The sequence below is a fragment of the Globicephala melas genome, chromosome 5 (assembly GCF_963455315.2).
Source record: "Globicephala melas chromosome 5, mGloMel1.2, whole genome shotgun sequence".
Classification (NCBI taxonomy): Eukaryota; Metazoa; Chordata; class Mammalia; order Artiodactyla; family Delphinidae; genus Globicephala; species Globicephala melas.
In genome coordinates this window covers 138165346-138185890 of record NC_083318.1, presented here as the reverse complement: position 1 = coordinate 138185890, position 20545 = coordinate 138165346, and the positions used below count along the sequence as shown (strand labels likewise).

General features: G+C 38.3%; 1 protein-coding gene across 3 annotated transcripts in view; it reads right to left on the bottom strand.

Moving 5' to 3' along the window:
* PDGFC (platelet derived growth factor C) overlaps nucleotides 1–20545 on the bottom strand; it is a 217851-nt gene that overhangs the window by 101873 nt on the left and 95433 nt on the right. Inside the window, exon 2 of one of the 3 annotated variants that reach the window (XM_060299890.2) lies at nucleotides 922–982. The exons of the other annotated variants lie outside the window; for them this stretch is intronic. The gene's annotated coding sequence lies outside the window, so the exon portion shown is untranslated. The remainder of the gene's footprint in view (nucleotides 1–921; nucleotides 983–20545) is intronic. 3 annotated transcript variants of the gene reach the window in all.

Here is a 20545-nt window from a genome sequence, read left to right as displayed (position 1 = left end):
ACATGCCCAGGGAGTGAGGGGAAGCAGGAGAAAACTGGCGGGAGAAAAAGTACAAATTGTACTTAATTTAATTACAGCAACTGTAGTAATACTAATTACCTTGACATGTGGCTATCTATCACTCTTATTTTCCAGTAGAGATCAGGCTTTTTAAAGAAAGATATTCATAACAGAAGCCTGAAGAACAACTACACTAATCACTTAAAACACATGATTTAAATGTACAGAGATCTATTCCTGCAGAGCCACACAAACCGTCAAAATATTTATTTTATGGCAGCCATCATACTTTCAAATTTGACTGCAATGTTGTAATCCTGTTAAAAGTCATCCGGAACAAAAGATTTACGATGGGGAAGCAACAAACCAAGAAAAAGCCCCTGATATAAAAATATGTATTAAGATTTTTACTCAGGAATGAACAAGAACCTTTTATTCAGTAAGTTCTGCCAAAGAAAGTTAATTATCAATGAAGGATGAAAAAGAACTCTAAGAAACACCAGAATAATCAATTACACTTTGAGAAACATGCTGCTAGTCTCTCTACACCATAACAGCCAAAGCAATATGCCAGGGGACGTTACCTTGAACACATCAGAGAATACACAACTGAGAACAGAGATGTTTCAGTAAGCATGCTGCAGTCTGCAGATTATTAGGAATATGAAAACAGCCCTGAAGCACCGGCACAACTGGCCAGACGTTTAGAAGCACAAGGATGTGAGGACTCCCACTATGAAAGGAAAACAGTCAAGTCTACACTTGCTCACGTCGAAGAATCAGGTAAGAATGTGATCCCACCTAAAGAAATTCTCTGCTTTAGCAGGGTTCATTGTGTAAACCTTAATCACGTGAGATGATGTCAAGCGTGTATAAGAAACGTTTAAAATGGAGAGTAAATAAAATATATGTTCCGCTTACCTTTCAAATGTTCTCTCTCCTCTTTTCTATGCCAGTCCAGATGCTTGGGGATAGTTCCTCCCTGCCAGTAGATGGAGATAGTAAAATTGAGTCTTTTGATGACCTCAAATCCTAATCTAGGGGGTTCAGAATCTGCAGTTTCAGATTTTGGAAGTCAAAATAGTTTGAATGATTGAGAAGACGCACAAAGTTTGTAAAAAGTGTTATCTGAGTCAGTCAATGAACTCGTATTCATGGTCATTCGTAACAATCCGGAAGGGAGAGGTCTTGGCTGGCATAGAAAAAAATTAAAGAAAGAGCATTATTTTGTAGGATATATTCCCTTGACGCTCCATTCTTCCCAGATCCTGCGCGTTTACTCAACTAGTATTTACCAAGCAGCTACTCAAAATTGCAGGTTACGGACCCGATGTTTCCGTACCCATTATCTCTTTAATATTTTTAACAACCCTGTGAAGTAGTAGTAACTATCCCCTAGTATCTTGTCCCAGAAACTGTATTTTTAAAAGTTCCAAAGGGTGAGCTGACTCTTGCTTGCCAAGGTTCTGTGGTCCACACGATGCTTAGTTCATGGCTTCTCAGATTGAGGCAGAATTAAGTTTCTCCTTCCTACTGATAAAGGGACCTTGAATCTACACCTTCTCCTCTTCACAAGTAAAATCTAGGTTTCAATATTCTTCGTTGTCTGGTTGTGCCTCGATTTCAACATAACATATTCTGGGAAACTAGGGCATTATACAACCCCTTAAACAAGAGTAATACCAAATTTGTTCGAGAATGACTGACTGAAATAAAACCACTCTCTGTATACAAGCCACTGTAGTCTTTCTGCCCAAATGAATACACTAACATTTATACACCTCTTTCTAGTTCTTATAAATCAGGTTCAGATTACAAAATGTTTTCTTATACACAGGTTTCTTCCAGCTACCTCAACAGCCTGAAAGACCAAATGTATTATGCAAACTTTATTACTGTAAAAATAGAGTTGGTCGTCACAGTAAGTTGGCCATATAATTTGTTGTCCAAACCAACATATTTTTAACCCTGAAAGAGGGCAGTATTATTAACTGTGTCAGGACCACAGATATACACCAGGACGGTCCCCAGACAACCTGGGCACACGGTTACCCTAATGACAAATGACAGCATTAACCTTCAATCCAGGTCTTTTGTGTTTAAATCAGGAAATCTTTCACCCTGAACATCTGTGTGATGAATTCTTAAGTGTATGTTTTCCTCTTAGCATCTTTAGTCAACTCAGCACACCGAGTAGCACTTTTTGTTTTCATAAACTTGGTAATATCTATTGCTTTCACAGTACGTTATTTCAAGGTAAGTTAAAACAACAAAACAGCAAAAGTCACAATCCTAATAACCTTCTCTGTTTAACCACTTTCTAACGAGTTATTTGTGAGGCCTTTCTAATACTACCAAGGAATCGGGAGACATTTTTACCAATTACTGCTGATTTGCTGGATTCTGGCTCCATTCCAGTGCTTGGACCAATAAGTTTGACATTAATTCTACCTCTAACTATAAACAGCTTCCAGAGTTTGGTACTCCTTAACAAATGATAAATTCCTTATCAATTGGGAGAAGATAAAAGATCATTTAAAAGGTACCGATGAATGGATAAAGAAGATGTGGCACATATATACAATGGAATATTACTCAGCCATAAAAAGAAACGAAACTGAGTTATTTGTAGTGAGGGGGATGGAGCTAGAATCTGTCATACAGAGCGAAGTAAGTCAGAAAGAGAAAAACAAATACCGTATGCTAACACGTATATATGGAATCTAAAAAAGAAAAAAAAGATGGTCATGAAGAACCTAGGGACAAGATGGGAATAAAGATGCAGACTTACTAGAGAACGGACTTGAGGACACGGGGAGGGGGAAGGGTAAGCTGGGACGAAGTGAGAGAGTGGCATGGACATATATACACTACCAAATGTAAAATAGATAGCTAGTGGGAAGCAGCCGCATAGCACAGGGAGGTCAGCTCGGTGCTTTGTGACCACCTAGGGGGGTGGGATAGGGAGGGTGGGAGGGAGACGCAAGAGGGAGGAGATATAGGGATATATGTATACGTATAGCTGATTCACTTTGTTATACAGCAGAAACTAACACCATTGTAAAGCAATTATACTCCAATAAAGATGTTAAAAAGAAAAAAGAGATAGTGCTTGAACTGGTTTTAAAAGTTTAGCTCTTAATTCTCTTAATTTTTCACTCAGGGAAATGGACAGTGTAGTTTACTATGGACCCCAAAATAAAATAAAATTTAAGTCAAAAAATAAAAATAAATAAATGACAAATGACAGCATTAACCTTCAATCCAGGTGTTTTGTGTCTAAATAAGGAAATCTTTCACCCTGAACATCTGTGTGATGAATTCTTCAGTGTATGTTTTCCTTCAATTAGGGTTAAAAACTATAGAAAAATGAAGCTATACTAAAAGTAAAAACTGCTTACCTTTCACAGTGAGTGCTGTCTCACGCATATAATCATTTACTTACTTGATTATTCAATTTTTAAAGTATCTGTGTGTAATTTCATTAACAAACTCCAAAAGATCATGGATTTTGCTTACGCTTTTGTTTTGCTTTGTTTTCATTGTTTGTTTTTTTCCTAAGGTATCCCCCCACCAAAATAACATAACACCTCACCCAAAACAGACACTTAATAAACATGTGTTGACAGGAAAGGCCCATGTTGCAGCTGCAAACACATTGACAAAGGAAGTTCAGCAGATAGAAAGGATGGCATGTGGGTAGACTCCTGGCATACTGCTGCTCCCTGAAGATCTCTGGCCTTTAGAAGAATCAACCAAAATCCCTCACATTATATGCAAAGACGCCAGCTATCTACTGCCACGCCATCAAAGCTGTTTCTATGGAATTGAGTTATACTAAATTCACATTTGGAATTACTTCACTGTATCTCTGAGATCTCTAAAAGAAACCTTCAAGCAACTGTAAGATTTCATCCATAGAGCATCATATTCAGGGAAGAAACTCTTTTTCCCTTTCTGAGATCAAAAGTCAAGTACCTATTTTAAAAACTAAAATCCCCATTCTCTCTTGGTCAGACTTTAGAAACACGTATATACGAAACACGGACAAAGTTGAGATTTTCACTTCACAATTCCCTTTCTTACACGATTCCAAGATCAAAACGTGTTTTAGTTAGCTTTATGCTTTTATTTTCCTGTGCCAGATGAGAGGTATAAAAGGTAATGTTAAGAACTGATTGTGAGCATTATGGGATGGTGGGATAATACAATAGCACCATTATGGCGAAGAGCATGATATAGGCTGGTCTATACAGAATATAATAACGTAGGAAGTTGTTGAGACAGAAAACAAGCCTTGATATAATTTGCTAAATAATGCCTATAATCCTCTCTTCCTTTATAATTGCTCCAATTATAAAACTAGGATTCCTCAAGAATGTTGAACTGATGAACCAAGTATAACAAGAGCTATTTTTTGATCCTTTTAAACCGTGGCTTGAGAAAGTCTTGAGAACCTGATGAAAGATATGAATGTTCAAGCCAGAAAATTATATATCTAAATACAGACTCTCATAATTTTCACAAAATAGCATATAATTTCAGAATATCCATCCAGTCCCTAGAAACTATCCATGCACCTTTTATCTATGAAATCAAGGCTAAGAAGGCTTTGCTCAAAAATAACTTGTCCATTATAAAGCAAAACGAACACAGAACCATTTTGGTAAAACAGCATCAGTGCAAAAAAGTAAACAGTTCAGCAATCAGGGATTAAAAAAGAAAATTATTCTGAAAGACTAACTTGAGTTTTGGAGTAAATAAAATATATACGTATGTGTATACATACATACACACACATATATACATATATACACACATACACATATAGTAGGTGTAGCATGTTTTTTACATAAAAATAATGACAATATTTCAGACTTCCAGTGCAACTGTATAAAAGCGTTTAAAATATTTCCTGGAAAAATGTATCTAAAATGTGTAATTTAGAACAATCTAAGAATTCTTTACATTCACTTTTCAGTGATATTCTTCAAATATTCTCTTTTTTGGAGAAATTTTAAAGATTTGTTATCAAGAAATGTATACAAAAAACAGAAGTAGACTCACAGACATAGAAAACACATTATGGTTACCAGAGGGGATAGTGAAGGAGTGGGGGAGATAATTAGGAGTTTGGGAGGAACACACACACACTACTATGTATAAAATAGATAAACAAGGTTCCACTATATAGCACAGGGAGCTATACTCAATATCTTATAATAACTTCTAATGGAAAAGAATTGGGAAAAGAACACATATATGTAAAAGAAATGTATACATAAAAGAATATAAGATAGTTTTTTTAACAAGAAGGATTGTTTACTATAATAGTTTGTAAGTGCAAAGGACAGAGCAATTACCAACGTTTGAGCACTAATTGTGGACAAGTAACTGTCGGGCACTCACGTGAACTGTCCTACAGCAATACTGTTAGGGAGTTAGTAGAAGGAACGAAATCATAAAGATCAGAGCAGAAATAAATGACATAGATACAAAGAAAACAACAGCAAAGATCAATGAAACCCAAAGCTCGTTCTCTGAGAAGATAAACAAAATTGATAAACTTTTAGCCACACCCATCAAGAAAAAAAGGAGAGGACTCAGATCAATCAAATTAGAAATGAAAAAGAAAAAAAAGAAAAAGGAGACGTTACAGCTGACACCACAGACATACAAAGGATCATAAGAGACTACTACAAGCAACTATACACCAAAATGGACAACCTGGAAGAAATGGACAAATCCTTAGAAAGATACAACCTTCCTAGACTGAACCAGGAAGAAATACTGTGAGGGAGACTCTGGTACCACTGCTCCACCAAGGAGAACATTTCTAACTTCTAACAACACATCATAAGCACAGAGAATTAAAAAAACGGTATTTATCAATGTGCCCCCCCTGCCCCCAGGGAAGATGCTCCCACCTGCAGGCATGGATTGATAACAAAGCTGCCTTCTTCTGGGGCAGCTGTAACTGTACCCTTAGGGTGGGTAGTAACAGGAGTTCACGTACTTTGAAATGGGCTGTGGTTCTCCTGAGCCATGCAGGGGGTCAGATAGCATGAAGCAGATCTAATTCAATCCTAGTTCTTTGGTGACCGATTCATTTTCAGAAGATACTTAAGACAGCATTAGAATTTTCATCTACTTTTGGTTTTAACAACCCAAAAGCCCGTTCAGTCAGGCTGAAAAGCAGTTATCACAAAGACTGCATATGCTGTTATTTTTTGCTTCTTAAAGAAGTGTTATAATGCAATTAAAATCTTTCACCAGACTTTCTATTTCATAAGGGAGATTAGAGAAAGTTTCAAAACACAACAGTACTGTATATATTTAAGTCCTCTGTAGGTAGTTGAATATTTTACTCAATAATATTAACTAAAACAGTTTTTTCTTGACAAATGTACAGTAGGTAGGTTCTTTCTTTAGTGAGCATGGTACAGAAAATGTACGGGAAAACAGTGCACAGTGAGTACAAATTCAATCAGCATTGGACTCAGGCTCATGCAAGGCTCCGGAATCATCATCATTCTCTACTTGTCCCTGTCGAGTGTAAGTGAGGGGGAGAAGAGACTTCAGTAACTGTGATCTCCTTCGTATCCTTCATATTCTCCTACTCCATAAGAAGTATAGCACGCAGTAGGGTATAAACAGTCCAATATAATAAAAGTCCTAAAAAGCAGTTCAATTATAATTTAAAAAATGTCTTCAACCCCAAATTTCATGTTTTAGTCAAGAATAAAATATTTTAGCATGCATATGAAGCTGACATGTTTAGTAAATCATGGACAGAACATATTCTAAGTAGAATTAGACTTCAGAGCTATGCCTAAATGTTGCGGTCAACAAATATTCATTGACCGTCCACTGAGTCCAGGGCGTAAGACAGGAGCCGGGCTGCTGCAGCCTGGTGGGCCCGGGCTCACTGCTCCACACTCGGGTGTCACTTACTTGAAGCACAAAGCGCTAAGCAACAATGCTAGGTGACCTTTCTACCTCTTGAACTAAGTGACTTTGAAAGGCATATCCTATGTCTCCATTGTCACTTAAGGTCTCCGTTTGCTTCAGGAGACAGTGGTGGCTGGTGAAGGTCCAGGTGGAAGTTGGCAGAAGCGTTACGTGGACATCACGGCCAAGGCCAAGTGTACGTGCCAATCAGTTCAAGCGAACCTAGCCACCAAGCGTCCCACAGCCGGCTCTGACCTTAAGCAAAGCAGTAAATCACCTAGAGAAGGCTTAGAGAATTGACAAATGCTCACTATAACCTCAGGGCGTTCCTGTTTTAAGTGATGTGTCTCTCTTGCTGTTCACGAGCATGTGATTATAGCTAGTTTTAGTATTTTAAACAGAGTTCTTAAAATTAAAACCATAAACCCCCAATATGAAAGAACTGATGCAGTGCTAAGAATCTATGGAAGTGTCAAAGAAAAATGTGAAAGTTAAATTCAAGCCCGAAAGACCAAATCATGGGATTCGCTGACAAAGTAATGTCATGTGAAGAAACTGCATGAATAAGTATTTTGTGGCAATAAAGGCAGGATATTAAATACTATGAATGTCATGCAACTATCAGCCATACCTGTCATTAAAAAGAAAAAGGAGCATTTTGAAAGTTCAGACGGAATATTTTTAGCTAACGTAAAACTAATTCTTGAGCTGGGAACTTAATTCTTTCACAGGTCATTTTAAAGTCAAATAAAATTTTATTACTACAAAAACAAATTTTTCTCAAAATGATTCCTGTGGAAACACTGCTATTTAAGGATTATCTGTCACCAGCTTTGAAAAGGTAAGTGCATCTGTTAAAGAATTCATTTAATAATGTTTTACAATGAACAAAAATCACCCAAGGAAAAAATGGATATATAAAAATAACTCTCCAAAATCAGAAGCCTACAATTTTTTCATACATTTTCAGAGGCTGATTTTATGATAGTTTGCTACCGTCCGCCAATGGGACGATATGACAGTTACCGACTGCTCTTCTAACTGCTTCATTTGATCGTGCTACCCGGCGCCTCTTCCTACTTCCTTTCCTACCTTAGACATCTTAGATGCTGCAGAACTGCATCCTCTTCTACCTAGAGTTCCTTCTTCTGCAAGAATTTGTCCTCAGTATTCTATGTTCCCAAATCCTTGGCGACCTTACTTCTTGGACTGAAGTCCGCATCTTCCACAAGCATATGCTCTTTGAATCTAGAGCAGTAGCTCAGAACTCTCTCCCAAGTCACAGTCACATTCCCAAGTGTCTGACTAGTCCTGTAAATCAATGTATCCTACTCCAAACTTATGTATAAGGTCTAGATCCTCTTCTACTTTTTTTTTCTAATTTCTATAAACGGAATCACCATTTCACCAGCCACTTAGCCTCCAAATCTCCTTATTTTTTACTTTAACTTTTGTTTATGACACTACGTGGCCAATTTAATATGACTGAGATGATTTTAAAATAAAACGTGGCCTAGGACACGCTTAGTGCTCAATACATACTGGTTACCGTTGTGTCTGCAACTGTCTTCAGTATGGATTACTCAGTTTGATCAGACAGCAACCTTGCTCTTCCTGTTCTGTGACCAGAGTTTTGCCACCTGCGAGTAACAGCATATTCGTGTACTACTTGGACATACCTATAAGTGAAACAAATCTTCTATATTAAAATCAATACTGATAATCCCATACCTCCTTAAGGAACAAACTTAGGAAGTAAACACATTTCGCCAAATATGCCTATTCATGTCTGGTTTCATCAGAGTGAATTTTGAAGTGAACACAAAGAACAGGGAAGCTGTTTCTGATTTTTTTTAAAACGTTGGTACGGTTTTTTCACACACGTATACACAAAAGTTTAATATTAGGAGTCAATTTTGAGTGTTTCACGTCTTATTTAAGGAACTATAGCTTATAAGGTCAAAGGGATATTCTTTTATATTTCACCCCTGAATGTTTCTTAAAAAAGGTTTTTGTGTACGGTACGAATCATGTTTAATTTCATTTATTTTCCCATATGGATGGCCAATATTCTAAACATTTCTGTATTCTCTGTCTCGCAAATCAAATTGCTGTATGTATATAAATCAATTTCTGGTTTTTTTGTTCTTTTTCATTGTACTATGTGCCTATTCTTATACAAAAAACACCACATGGTGATTATGTCTTTATAATACGCTTCAATGCCTTGGTTACTTACTCATGGCCCCTTACATTTCTACGTCAGTTTTCAGATTAGCTAATCAAGTTCCATGAAATTCTACAAGAATTTCATTGAAATTATGCTGAATTTATAAAATTATGGGAGGATACTTTACATAATTGTAATGTTAAATTCGCCCACCAGTAAGCATGGTATTTCTCTCTTCACTTATTTACAGTTTATGTATTCCTTTCTTTTTAAGACGATTTGAACAACTCCAAAGACAGCTACTGAAAATGGAAGGAACAAGTATAAAACTGCTGAGGAGTGTGCTCCTGTCAGCTAGGAAATGCCAGCGTCAGATTTGTGACAACATCCCAAAGCCAAGTCCAAGGGTGGGGAATGAAAACAGATGCACAGCGGAGAAAGTAACTACTGCATATAGCCCTCAAAACTGTCAGCTGTCCAAGTGTCCTAAAGCTTGGCTGGCTCCCATCACCAGAAGAGACGCTGTCTCACTTAATCCACCTGCACAGCATTAACAGTTCTCCAGCTACTAGTTCCATACAATCTCAATTATCTTCACAAAGGTCTCACACACCTTCTTTCACACGAACTGAAAGGCAGCAGTTGTGTAGTTGTCATGAATAGGAGTTTTTCACGCTATTTACAATGGGTTCTTCATCACGCTGCGTTCAGGTTTTTCCTCAGTACTTATCTGAAATCATCTTATGTAACATGCATTTGCTTCACTGCCCTGCTCTCCCTACCGGAAGGTGAGTCCCTTGAAAGCTGGCATCCTGTCTGGATTGTTTATTGCTACATTCCCAGCAACTAGAGTAATACATTGTCCACAGGAAGTGCACAATATGTATCTGTTGAATTAATAAATTCATATTCATCTAACAATATGCCTTAAATGTAACTATACAATAGTCAGACTGTTTGTCTTAACAGTTCTGTAGTTTTGTGATCCTGTTATCCATTAAGAGGATACCAAAAGGACTGGAGTCAGAGCCATACCAGGAGAGTCTACAAACAAAAATGATTGACTTACTTCCCCAGCTCAGGCCTCCTATTTCTTCTTCCCTTCGCTTTTTTCTACCCATTTATTACACTTTAAAGAGTCTTCTTTTTTCTCTCTCTCATTTTACCTTAATAGGATTTTCTTTTTCCTCTCCCCATTTATCTCATCCAAAGGAATTTCATTAGGACAAAAGTTTACAGTGTTTCAGACAAATTTCATAGTGTTATAAAGCCACAAGGCTGAAGTGAACTTAAAGAAATGTTTTTGTCTTAAATATGGAGTGAAAAGATGAGCACAGCACATAATTATCTCCTGCTTCTAAGAACTTTCCTCTCCAGTACGCTGTCTCTGTGAAACTCACTCTTCCCCATAATCTTCTTGAAGAAGATGTTATCCCTGCCGTATTTAAATGGCTTTTATTCTCTTCAACTATAAATAGATATTACAAAGTTGTTTCCACAAGGCTTATTACAAACTTATTGTTTTAAAAGAGAAATATGGAATGAGTGCTTCAAAAGAATGCTCAGTCCCGATGCCCCTGATAGGTAAACACCATGAAGATTAAGAAATCCTTAATACAGAACCACTTCTTATGGGGAACTAAATGACTTCCTCACCCGTCCATGTTCACACAGTATTCCAAAGTCTAGCCCAATTTTAATGCCATTGATTTGTATATTCTATCTTGCTATAGTTATATGACAACAAAAGCTATGCTTTATAAAATGGTTGCAAAGTTTCTTTGAAGAAACTGGACAAAGGAAACAGTAAAGGGGAAAAGATCATAGAAAACACTGAATGCTGAGTGATTCAAAATACTAAAAGTCAACGTGGAGGAAAATCCTGTAGGTCAACAGAATAACGCTTCACAGGCAGAAGCTTTTTTGTGTCGAGACTACGGTGCAAAGAGAACCAACGTGGGGCGGAAAAGGCCATAATGCTCAGTATTCCTTCCAATAAACCGCTGTCTGTAGGAGCAACTGCAAATTCTCTTAGGGAGATGCCAACGCGAGAGTTTTAATCAGCTGAGGATGGGAAGTGTGTAAGAAATTCCTTGCAAACAGGAGCACGAAGAAAAGAGACAAACGGAAGGAACTGGAACAAATCTAGGCAATTTATAGACGAAAAGGCCTAAAAAGGATTAGATTTAAAACTATTTTCCTGGTAAAGACTGTAAATTATGGAAACAAACAAGCAATCACAAGCACCCAGTAAGGCTACACAAGAAGTTACTGTGTCATTCTGAGTTTTTGTTTTACGCTTTTGGTTGAAGGTAAGAAATGGTGCAGGTATAATAATTTTTAAAAAGTGAATGAAGAAATTGACCCTTTTAATGGGCCACGCATAAGAGAACTCATCTGTTACAACTGTCTTCTATTTTAAAACTTTCAATCATTTTTGCTCAATACCTATATATTTAGGTGTTTGTTTACGGATTAATATAAAGCGCGTTTAAATATTTAATTCAAGTGAAAATGAGTTAAGACACACTCCAGGAAAATTTATTAAAGAGAATATACTGCTTAAGTACTTTAGCCACAAGCTTAAATAAAAGTTACTTTTTAAAAAGTTATAGGCTAGGCAATAACACTTCAGTATTATTGTAAATGAACATGGGAATCCTGATCGTGTGTGTCCACAGAAAGATAAAGGTGTCACCAAAGATGTATCAATTGCAGGCTTTTAACTTACGCACCTGTGCCTGTCCTATAACGCTGGGGTCTAGTTCTCAAATAGTTTTCCTGAGAAATCTACACTTTTTTGGTTCTCAATAATCAAATGGCATATTTTAAAGGAATAAAACTAATTAAAGAATAAATAACAAAAAAAGCTAACAGGATTATAAAAATAAACCTCTTTAAAAAACCACACATAAGATCACTAAACCTCTATTTACCACTTAGATTAAAAATAATAGTTTTGCCCACTCTGGTTATACCTGGGGACCCCTTTAACACAATAGTCACAGCTGCTGTCCTTAACCATGTTTGTCATAAATCTGATAATATACTGAAATGTATCTGTACATATACAATACGTATACACACACGCACCCACATCACTAAACCCAAATGTAAAAACGTGCCACAGGTGTGGATTCTGGGAAAGCAGAGCAACGAGGTCGTGGCCTGAAAAAAGTGCAAACAAGGCTAGGTCTTCAAATCCCAAAACCTGAGTAAGGGCTTGTTTTTTTCTAGCACACACATTAGCAGACATTTCTGGTGGTACCGCTTTGATGCGCTCCAACTGGAATAACGCTGTTGACTCAGAGCTTCAAAGGGCCAGCGGCAGAGTCGGACAGCCCTGGACCCAGCACGCACAATGACCTCATCCCCTCTGAGCGCCCAGGGCGCATCAGTCAGACTCACTCATTCTGAAGTTTAAGCTTGGAGGCCTTCACTGTTCTTTACTTGGAGGATATGTTGAAGTTTTATCTCCTTAACTAGACTGGTGATTACTTCAGGCCACAAAATATACTCCAGTGTGTTTTCCTTTTCAACATTCCATGTTAACGCGACTGAATATAGAATTTCAGATGATTCCATCTTTGACAAGGATTGTTCTGCACACAGTAAGCAATTAAACATATGCATCTTAGGATGGCTGTGAATGACAACATTCATTTGGACTGTTAGCCTTTTGTTAAAAAAAAAAACCTCTTACACCGAAAGAAAGTATATATAATGCTAAATGCACCATGATATTGACAAAATACACAGAACATTTGCTATGTATTATAACTGCCTCCTGCCAAGACTAGGTTTATCCAACTACTTTTCATCCATCGATATCAGCAGCTCACTAGGCATGGACTGAGGAAAAATAGTTGGACCACAGCTCTCACCTCTTCACCCCCAACTCCCAGAATGAGCATGACAGTGAGCTTCCTTCCTGGAAGGAAGGGTTCCAGTTCGGAACCCTTGCTCTAGACCACTGTCTCTGAAAGCGTGGTAACTGTACCACTAGCAGTTCTCAGTATGATTTTCGTTAGTACATTAAAAAGGCATGTTCTTTATTTAACAGTTGGTAATTCACTTTAATAGATATTAACTATACATAAATTATATTTTGTTCCCATGGATATTTCCTACTGCTTCTTTTAAAGATCTATTCAATTAAGAGAAAAGGTGCTCATGGGACTTCCCTGGCCGTCCAGTGGTTAAGATTTTGCCTTCCAATGCAGGGAGTGAGGGTTCGATCCCTGATCAGGGAGCTAAGATCCCACATGCCTCATGGCCCAAAAAACCAAAACATAAAACAGAAGCAATATTGTAGCAAATTCAATAAAGACTTTAAAAATGGTCCACATCAAAAAATCTTAAAAAAAAAAAAAAAGAGAGAAAAGTTGCTCAATGTAAGAAAAAATATTTAGGGAATATTTGAGTGAACAATTTAGTGAGTAACAGGTGAGTAAAACCTTGGTAAAAACTGTGAACGGGTGTAATGCAGTGTCAAGTCTGGAATAAAGGCTGTAAGGCCATGAGGATGGAACCAAAGCTGATGTGTTCATTGTTTTATACGAAGGGCCTAGCACATTCTTTGGACTTATTATGCTCTTAATAAACATTTGTGGAAAGCATATAATGCACAGGTAGGTCTTGCCGCTTGATAAAAAAAAAGAAAAATGTCAGGTTTGAGCAAAAGACAGCAAAATTAAATATGCAAAGTAATTCAATGAATACTAAAGTCCGAGTGCTGCAAAGATCTTTTCTTACTTTTACTAAATTGTTTGAAACTATCACAAGTCATTCCTGGTCAGAAGTATGAAAGCCCACGCTCGTCCATGGATTACAACGATATAACAGATTAGGAGTTTACTGTTATATATGCATATGTTGTCACTTGCAGAAGTAGTGATCAGGAGATTTTTAAGGCTGAAGAGGGTGTGGCATGACCAAATTCCAGACACGAAGTATCTTCTGTATTAAAATCGAAATCAACAGCCTAACGGCCCTTTGGGCGTTAGCTCTAATATGAGACATTAAATTACAAGATGTTCAAAAAATGTTGTAAGAATTGTGTAACTGCCCAGTTGTATAATCGTAAACAGGTACAGCTATGTATTATATAGTTAATAAACTGTCATAAACGTGGAAAGAAAATTTAATATATACTGTAAAGATGACCATTTTCAAAGAATCAAAAAAGTAAAATTATAGACCATATATCAGTTTTTTTTTTAATATTTAAAACATTTATTAAACATCCAGTTTGAAGACTGAAACATAAGAACAACTTTAGTTTAAGGTGGTTTCTAAGACAGACGCTGTAGAACAATGAAGACTCAAATACAACAAAAACTATGACTAGCGAAACAGACCTCACACAATCTGGGGCGAATTTACACGTACAATATAGTGAAGGCAGCTGACATAAAATATAAATCAGTAGTTTACCTATGATTTGGCTCAAGAAATTGAAAAAGCTGACCCACCTGAGTAAAAAAAGAAGGAAGATACTGCATCTTCCCTCCAGCTGCTTCTTGGTCAAAACATTGGATACATGCCAGACAAAATAAACATTTCTCTATTTGATAACTTATTTTTGAAATGGCCAGCATCATTTTAGGTGTATGTGCTTCTTTTTATGTGCATGACCGTGTAGATATTGCAATTATCAGAAAACAAAGCAAAACTAATTGATGAATGTGAGCAGAATTAAGACCGATGTCAGGGGTTAAAACTGCCAACCAGAAGTTCATTTGTATCTTTTTTTTTAGATTTCACATGTTAGTGATGTCATACGGTATTTGTCTTTCTCTGTCTGACTTACTCCACTTAGTATGAGAATCTCTAGGTCCATCCATGTTGCTGCAGATGGCATTATTCCATTTCTTTTTATGGCCGAGTAATATTCCATTGTATATATGTGTCACATCTTCTTTATCCACTCCTCTGTTAGTGGACACTCAGGTTGCTTCCATGTCCTGGCTATTGTAAACAGTGCTGCTGTGGTCACCGGGGTGCACGTGTCTTTTCAGAATGCTATGCTGTTCCGAGCAGAGTGCGTCCAGGAACACGGCTGGTAAGCGCACGCCATGGAACTTACAAATGTCAGTAACGTCCTCCTTCTCATCAGAATAACAGAATTGAAGGCAATAATGCTTAAGGGTAGCCCAGCTCACTGGGAATTGGGCTGGATCTAACGCTTATTAACCTTCCTTCTATCTACAGAGTTGAAGAGGGAATGTGACCATCATTCAGGTGGACGCTGAGCCCTTAAAAATCCACACAGCCTGACCTCCAGCAAAACCCAGGTCTACCAGATGTCCCTTCACTCAGTCAAGCTAAGTGGTAAAATAAACCTATGGAGACTATGATAAAATCACTGCAGCCCAGGAAAAAGGTAATATTAGCCCGACAGATTAGAGGAAAAGGCATCTCAAAAGCGACTGAGCACAGAAACGTGACGAAAGAATTTTAAAACTCTTTCACATGTTTGTAAAATGAAAACTGGGATCCTGAGGAACCATCACCCCTGAGCTGTGGGAGAAGTTAGTAGACAGAGAACACAAAGGATGGAGAACCAACCTAAGAATGATAGAGGCTCCTGAGGAAGAAAACACAGAGTGGGAACAGAAACAGAATCGAACACGAATGCCTGGCTGTGCAGCGACAAAGAAAACAAAGCAATGACACGAGTAAGCAGGTAACAAGTCTCCCTGTGCGTGCCCTTTACAAACTTAATGAAAGACTATCTACTCCTAATCATTTCCCCACAATATTTTAGATTATAAAAATATAGGGAAAAATCCTAAACTTCAGATTACTTACTCTGTCTACTCTTGCCAACACACCGTTGAAATAACTACTGTAGAGTCTCCCATTTAATAGCTGAGCAAACTGAATCACAGAGAATTACACATGACCCCGGCAGGGTTGACAGATGGCACTAAGAGGAGAAAACCTGAGGCGGCCTCCAAAACAGGAGTCACGGTTCACACTGCCGAGGGTCTTGCTGCCACGATTTCTCCGGATTTCACTGCATAACTCTTTTAAATATGAGACCGTAACTGAGATTATGATCCCTTCTTCACAATATAGAATTTCTGGTGAGAACTTTGGAATATGCTAAAAATATATGTTATTTATCATACTATGCTAGGATAAGAGTAGCTTTATTAAAATTATAAAACTTTTTCTCATCATTAACAGCATATCTTCATTTGCTGAAACACCATCAATGCAAAAAATGCCAGTATAATACCTAAGCACAATACCCTGTCCTCTTGTAAGAGTATAAGTTAAGACATATATCTTCAATTCACAGATCAAATATAGCTCTATTATGCTCTTCAACAGTCAAAAACAATACCTACTCTAAAAAAGAGTGGCCCACTTATTTAAATGTCTCAAGTTAATCATTTCAATATCACCTAACAATGATATAGCGTCTACATGCTCTTCTAGGTATGAAAGAAATAGTTTCATTTTTTAATATTGCTCTCTTTTAATCTAAAAATTACTTATGACAGGGACTTCCCTGGTGGCACAGTGGTTAAGACTCCACACTCCCAATCCAGGGGGCCTGGGTTTGATCCCTGGTCAGGGAACTAGATCCCACATCCATGCTGCAACTAAGAGTTCACATGCCATAACTAAGGAGCCAGTGAGCCGCAGCTGAGGAGCCGGTGAGCCGCAGCTAAGGAGCCCTTGAGCCGCAACTGAGGAGCCCGTGGGCCGCAGCTGAGGAGCCCATGAGCCGCAACTGAGAAGCCCGTGAGCCGCAGCTGAGGAGCCCATGAGCCGCAGCTGAGGAGCCCGTGAGCCGCAGCTGAGAAGCCCGTGAGCCGCAGCTGAGGAGCCCGAGGAGCCCATGAGCCGCAGCTGAGGAGCCCGTGAACCGCAACTGAAGAGCCCGTGAGCCGCAGCTGAGGAGCCCGTGAGCCGCAGCTGAGGAGCCCGTGAGCCGCAGCTAAGGAGCCCGTGAGCCGCAGCTGAGAGCCCGTGAGCCGCAACTGAGGAGCCCATGAGCCGCAACTGAGGAGCCCATGAGCCACAGCTAAGGAGCCCATGAGCCACAACTGAGAAGCCTGTGAGCCGCAGCTGAGGAGCCCATGAGCCACAACTGAGGAGCCCATGAGCCACAGCTGAGGAGCCCGTGAGCTGCAGCTAAGGAGCCGGCACAACCAAATAAATATAAATAAACATAATAAAACTTTTTCAAAAATTACTTATGACAAATTTTACATGGCACATTCAAATAACCATAACTTAATCATTCTAAGTAAATGATAAAGTTATAATAGGGTTAGTGATGTATGGTATAGGTTATTTTTATAAAAGTTCTTTCTTCCTTCTGGACTCCACTCCACATCTTGCCAAAACTCTATACTGTAATCAAGTGTCTGCTGAGCAAATACTATAAGGCAAACATTGTTGGGGGGTAAAAACAGAAATCTCGGTGCTGTACGGGTGCACAGTCAGGAAGGGCGGCAAAGCAGAATACCCTACTTCACACTTGTATTCAGTGCAACCTAACGCTGGTTACAAACCCTGAGTGCTAAGAAATTCAGAAGGAGCAAAAGCAGAATGAGTGCACTATGCTGTTTCCTCCCCGACACCATCACTTCGGGGGTCCTCAAGCCACCCTAGCCCTCCATCCACATCCAAATCTCTTGCTTAGTTAATTCTAGTCACCCTTCAGCTCTCCTCTGCCCATGGAGACTGTCCCTGGTTCTCCAGGGTGGGACAGGACCCCTCTCGGAGCATGCGATACTGAGCGCGTCTTTCTTTCACAACACATACGGGAAGTGCACCTGGACTCATCAGCTCTTTGCTGCCCACCCACCCAACCGGGAGGTAAGTCCCTCTGGCACAGAACGGCGCTGGCCCTACCACAGCTCACTCCAAGACGTACCCCTGGGCCCGTGCGGGGAAAGCACTTAAATATTTGTGCATGAGCAAAGGGGTGGGATGGATAGACAGTTACCTGGGATTCAGATCGGGGAAAGGAGAGGAGATGAAACGGCCTTTGGTTGGAGAGGGTGGGATGGGGTAGTGGGTACTTTGATCCAGTCATCACAGATGGGCTGGGAAAAGTAGGATGCAACCAAACTACGGCAGAATGGATTCTACCAGCCATGAAATGCACCACAAAAATGATTTAAAATTAGAGTTCACAAATCTGTTTAAATAATATCATTTTTAAAAAACTGAAGTAGAGTTGATTTACAGTGTTGTGTTCATTTCTTCTGTACAGCAAAGTGACTTAGTTATACATATATACATTCTTTTTCATATTCTTTTCCATGGTGGTTTATTACAGGGTATTGAATACAGTTCCCTGTGCTGTACAGTGGGACCTTGGGGTTTATCCATCCTGTATGTAATAGTTGGCATCTGCTAACCCCAAACTCCCAATCCATCCCTCCCCCACCCTCCCCCTTGGCAACCACAAGTCTGTTCTCTATGTCTGTGAGTCTGTTTCTGTTTTGTAGATAAGTTCATTTGGGTCATATTTTAGATTCCACACATAAGGGATATCATATGATATTTGTCTTTCTCTGTCTGACTTACTTCCCTTAGTACAATAATCTCTAGGTCCAGCTATGTTGCTGCAAACGGCATTATTTCATTCTTTTTTATGGCTGAGTAATATTCCAATCAATAATATCATTCTACGGCTCAAAGGTATTTGTGGCTTCCTAGTGCAGACTAAAGCAGAACAAAATCACTGGTCTAGTATTCCAAAGCTTTCTGACTTCCATTCCCTCTAACTGGGATAGAATCTTTGCACAGCCTATAAGTTCCATCTCCAATACTATTCTGTAATAAATGAATAGAGCGGGAACTTCAGAATTAAAGAATAATGACTCACCACCAGAAGGAATTCCTACAAAGCATTTCTATGTTTCCTTTCTCTTTGCATTTCCTAACATAGTGCTTGACATCTTATAGCTCCTAAACACTTGAGATGTGTCTGACTTTGAACCTCCTCAAACACTGGCTTAACGATGCGATCATGACTAATTTATATAACATCTCTGTGCCCCAGATAATTTGTCTGTAAATGTAGATAACATCAGTGGCCTTATAGAGTGTTTTCTACATAATATCTGTTCAAAACTGAGTTCCCTCTTTTCCCATTTTTCTTCCTTCTGGAGGTTTCCTTACTGCTCTTCACTGAAAACCTTGATAAACCTTAGAAGTTTAGTCTGAAAAACATTCAACCCTTACATCACTCTCTCTTCAGATGTCACAATAAGGAAAGCTTTGTTCCTGCTAGTTGATGAGAGTAACTAATTTTTATTATCTTCACAAAGTATTTGAAAGACTCACTTTCACTTACAGATAACAAAAATCTACCAAAATATGGCCTCGACCATCTCATCCCATCTAGCAAAAGCAGAGGCGAGGGGAGAAAGTAAAGCATTTTAGATTTTAATTCCTTGTTTCCTCTTTTAAGTTGCTTCCTTTCTTAAAGCCCTCCCCTTAGAGAAAAGCCCAACAGTGACATAGATAACAAAAAATGAATTCTCCAAAGGCACAAGAAAACCAAACTGCTCAGTGTAACTAAAAATACAGTACATTAATAATAAAGAACAAAGCTTCTGATCCGTCTTTAGGCCGTTACACAAACATGGGGCATTTATTCCAAATTCCAGTATTCTTAACCATGATTTATGGACATTTTTTAGCTACTGAGTAGAACGTGCAGATTTTCATTGTTTTGATTTTAAACAATAACACACTATTTTCCTCTCCTGAAGTACAGTTCATTCAAAGCCTCCAGTAATCTCCAAAGTAAAGTTATCAATTAGCTTTATGACCCTATATTACCAGGCAGACTTTCCAAACTAGGTATTTATATCTCAAATAGTAATAAGTCTTCCAAGTCTTATGTATCCAACTGTTTCATTATTCCACAACTGAAAAATCTATTTTGTATTTACTTTGACAAGATTTTACTTTGAGTCTTCAATCTTTGCCATTCACTGTCTGTCTTTTAATCCCTTTTTAAATTGTAATCAAGGAATTTTCTGACAAAAATATTTTAGGGAAAACAAACTGCATCAAGACTCAAAAACCTATTTCTAAGAAGTCATAGTAATACAAAAATATAACACTGTATAATTCACTTAATGTGAAGAGCTATTAAGGCACTTATCCTTAAATGAGCATTTAATGCCCCAAATATAAGACAACCTAAAAAGACTCCAGAACCATACTGTAAGATATTTAAAATTATCATCTTAAATATATAACCACACAGGGTTCAGAGGCTAAAAGATGCCACACATAATGTTTACAATTATAGAAAGTTGTGTGTTGATAAAGATTATTCTTCTCTCTTCTTAAAAAGCTAAAATTTGACTCAGTGGAGATCTTTTCACTAAAAGTAACCAGCAGTAGATTTTGAAATAGATTTCCGTAAAGCCGTTT